This window comes from Callospermophilus lateralis, unplaced genomic scaffold (genome assembly GCF_048772815.1).
Source record: "Callospermophilus lateralis isolate mCalLat2 unplaced genomic scaffold, mCalLat2.hap1 Scaffold_957, whole genome shotgun sequence".
In the NCBI taxonomy this organism is placed as follows: Eukaryota; Metazoa; Chordata; class Mammalia; order Rodentia; family Sciuridae; genus Callospermophilus; species Callospermophilus lateralis.
The window spans coordinates 529,034-533,686 of NW_027517743.1; positions in this window are offsets into that span (position 1 = coordinate 529,034).

The following is a 4,653-nucleotide window of genomic DNA, read 5'->3' on the forward strand; positions in this document are numbered from 1 at the left end:
ATCTGCTGTTTTCGTTTAGCTATGAGCTGTCTGTGGAAAGGTCATGTGTCAGAAGATGCAAGAAAGTTTGGAGGAGAGATGATAGGGTTATGAGGGTCTTAACCTAATCAGTGCATTAATCCTCTTGAATGGATTAACTGGGTGGTGACTATAGGCAGGAAGGTGTGGCTGGAGGAGGAAGGTCACTGCCTTTGGGTTTATATTTTGTCCCTGGTGAGCCAAGCTTAGTCTCTCTGCTTTCTGAAATACATGTTCTGGCTTGCTTTCCTCTGACACTCTTCTGCCAAGATGTTCTTCTCATCTTGCATACAGAGCAATGGAGCTGGCTGTCTATGGACTGAGACCTCTGAAACTCTAAGGGTCAAACTTTCCTCCTCTAAAAAGTTCTTGTCTGGTCTTTTGGTCACAGCAGCCAAAGAGCACATGCCACTTGAGCACTACTGGCACAGACTCACAGTTCAGTGTGCATTGCTCCCAGCCTTAGAGGGGGCCCAGGTCATATCACCTCCTCCTAAGTCTGTGCAGGCCTCTGTGGCTGGGAGACTTGGCATATCCCAGTTAAGCACCAGTGTTGGTGGCTAAGGCCAACCTTGGGCAATGCAGATCTCAACAGACAACTGCTCAGACATAGGACTTTAGAGTCCCTCTGGCACAAGGTGGGAACTGTGGGATGGACTCGTGTGTGAGCCTGCACCACATCAGCTTCAGGGTGGGCTTCACCATACTCCTGAGACTTTGCAGGTCATTGCCAATCTGAGAGGCAGGTGTGACCTAGCTCAGCATCTGCCCGGGTACCCAAGTGACTGCCTTCACCAACATTATCCGGACCTCAGGCAGCAGGGTGGGAGAATACCCATCTTCTGGGTAACAGGAAAGTGTGGTAAGTGCAAGACTTTGCCCTGGAACTCAGTGTTGCCCAGGTGAAAACTGGGCAGGTCCTAAGTGCCTCCACACCCAGGCTTGCCTATCAATGGAGACTGTGGAACAGCCCCAGTTTCAGGAAAGACAGGCAACTCCAGTCAATAGACATGGTTTCAGCCAACAGCACCTGTGTTTTGTTGCTATAGTCTTGGGTCACAAGTCCGCCTCAGCAAGAGGTAACCAATAGCAGTGTGAGTTTTTTTTCCTACCCCAGTGTTGTGCTGCTTTTGGTGGGCTGTGTGCAAAGAAGGTAACATAGATTGACAGACTGACAGAATTGTTGGCCACAGGCTGGTATCTGTGGATGAAGCATCCGAGTCTCTCCTGGCCCCAGGGAAAGACTTGTAGATACAGACTACTCTTTCTAGGCACTTTCCTGTTTCTTTTGAACAACCCACCAACAATGTGCATTTGGGAAAACCCAGGGCTTGGATTTATCTCTACTACTGAAATAGTGGCAACAGACCAACAACAGACCACCATAAAATCTTGACCTGAGTGCCAAACAGGGCTGAAACAATGGAAGTGACTACAGTCTCAGAGAACATAGATAACCTGGTCAGAATTTTTATAAACAAGGCAAAATCAAAGCCAAATTAGGGGACTGAAATAAATGCCAAAATTCTTTAACAAACAAACAATAAGCAAGGAATAAACATCAGCTGGAGATTATCACCAAACCACAAAAGTCAGACCGTAAGTGAGACAGAGTGAGTCACATTTTAATTGCTGTGATCAAAACACCTTATAAAAAGAAGACAGAGGAGGAAAAGCTTGTTTTAGCTCACAGTTCCAGAGGTTTAGTCCACAGTCAGCCATGTCCATTGCTCTGGGTCCAAAGTAAGTCAGCCCAAGTGAGCCTTTAGGTTACAGCTCTCATAATCCAATCATTTCCCCGATTAATATTCCTCATTAGCACAAATTTTGGGGGACACCTCACATCCATACTATAGCAGGGAGGAAGACCAAAAGGAACTATAATAAAATAAAGCCCAGGTTGCACAATGGTTGTAGCAAGACCTTACCTACCAACAATCACCTCAAAGGTAGATGAACTAAATTCTCCAATTAAAATGCACTCACTAGATTTGCATAAGCTATTTGAATATTGCTTCATGTCTATGGCTTTGCCCACTGCTAGGCTAATGGAAGAAACCTGAGCTTAGCTATGTTTGCTAAGGTACTCTCCATGGGCTTGCTGCATCTGTATTTAAAAGCCTGGCATTCAGAACACAGTGAAAATTGAAAGAATGCTGCAATTGGAAAAATCATATTAAAAATGAATAAAGAACTCCTACAACTCAGTATTAAAGCACTAAAAGACATCAAAAATATGAAAATTATTTGAATAAACATTTCTCAAGAAAGGACATATAAATGGACGACAACTGAATAAGCTGCACTCAACAACACTAATAAGGGAACTGGAGTCGAAGCTCATGTGATGTCACCTCATGCCTGTTAGGATGTGGTTTTAGTTGTTCTTTGTTATAACCTGAGGCTGTGCAATGCAAGATGAAGTTTATTTAGCTCATAGTTTTAGAGGCTGCAAGTCCAAGTTCAGTTCTTCCCACAGGATTGTCCTCTGCTAAGGGCCTCATGGTGGATGGCATTACAGCAGGAACCCAGGAGAAATCACATGAGAGAGAAAGGCAGAGAGTGGGAGGGTCAAATCCTTCTCTGTTCATAACAATGCAATCTCACACACACAAAAAAATACTCATTCTGGGAGACCATCATCCCTTCCAGGACCAGTGCCTAAGTGACCCAATTGCCTTTCATCAGGCTCCGTCTCCTAAAGTTTCCACCACCTTCAACATCACCACCTGAGGACCACAGTCCAAACAGGTGGGCTGCTGGAGGCATGATCAAAGCATATTCACACCATAGCACTCAACCCTGGCCTGCAGGGCCTATCCTGCCTCACAATGAAAACTGCATTTATGTGAAGCCCAGTCTCAAAGTCTTGATTTTGTCATGGGGAGTGAGACCACAGGGCCTTGGGCAGCACCACACCCACAGCTCTGCTGTCTAAAACCCCAAAAAGATGCTCCCTGAGGCTTCGCACTGACACTTGGGACTTCCCAGGTCAGCCAGTGCATGCTGCTGGTGGCCTTACTCAAGCTTAGTCCTGGTGATGGCCCCATCCCCATTGATATACCAGGCATTACCGCACTGGGTGATCTCAAGGACACTTCCTCCTGCAGCCAACGTTAGCCTGGCATCCCAGGCTGCCCCTTCAGAATCTTACTTGAAGCTGCCATGACTCTATCGTTGGTGCCTACACAACCAGCATCATGTAGAAGCCACTGAGTTCTACTGTCAGTATGACCAGGACCTGGGTGTATTTCTGCCCTGGAAGTAGCCATGGAGTGCTTTACCAGAAAGTAGGAAGCACAATTCTGAAAAGGACCTGGGCAGCCAGCCCGTGGAGAGCACCAGGTGCCTTCTCTGAGACACACTCCCTTTCAGGCCTCTGCTTCTATGGAGAGGGCCAGCCCTGCCAAACTCTGTGCTGCCTTCCGTGATGTTTCCTTATTGTCTTGTTAGCACAGGGTTCCATTTCATCTGCACAAATCGCTTCAGCAAGTGATTGCTCACTGACCTTTCCTTCATTTTATTCTCCTGGAAAGTTCTTTATTTTTTCTCTAGACAGGCTATAAATGTTTTTTTGCAGGGGAAGTGTACCAGGGATTGAACTCAGGGGCACTCGACCACTGAGCCACAAGGTGCAGGTGGCCTGAGCCAGAAATACCTGTAACCACGGGAGGTCAGACTCATGCATGCTCCTCAAGGTTAGAGGCAAGGTGGGGGTTTATCTCCTGGAGCAGTGCCAGGGAAGACCCCTCACAGGGATGCTGAGGACTGGACATCTGTGCTGTCCTTGCCCTTCTGCACACAGCTCCTGACCACACTGACGTTAGAGGTGATGGCCTCGCACTGCACAAATAAAAATGTGATGGCCATTTTTTATTATTATTTTATTATTTATTATTATTAAAATATATTGAAAAAGCAAATACATGGAGCTCTAAAACCAAAATCAAAACAAAAATAAAATTAAATGGCCAAACATAAAAAAATATTCAACATCTTCAGGAATCATTAAAATGCAAATTAAAACTGCACTGAGAGTCCATCCTACTTCAGTTAAAAGGGCAAGCATCATGAACACACATAATCATAAATTCTGACAAGGATGTGTCGGTAAATAAACTCATACACTGTTAGTGATATTGTACTTTAGTACAGTCACTCTGAAAATTCATGGGGAAATTCTTCTAATCACTAGGCATGGAAGAATCATCTGACCCAGCTATACTACTAGTCAGTATTTATCCCAAAAAATTAAACTCAACATGCTATAGCAATACATGCATATCTATGTTTACAGCTGTGGAATTCACAGTAGCCAAACTATGGCACTAGCCTAGATGTCTGTCAACAGATGAATATGTGGTACATATATACAAAGAGTCTTATTCAACTATAAAGAAGAATTAAGTTATGTCAATTTCAAGAAAATAGATAGGTGTTGTGTCTCACAACTAAACCAATCTGGGTCACTCCAAGTGAATTTGGGGAATAAATAAAGACACAGACTCAGAAAGTACCTTTTCTTTGGGTTCACTGACCGCTCCTCAGCTGCAGCTCCCACAGGGGAGCAAGGCAGGCAAGAAAGAGAGTGAAGAGCATGTGCTAAACCCTATCATTGGGGAGAAGCCATTCAAA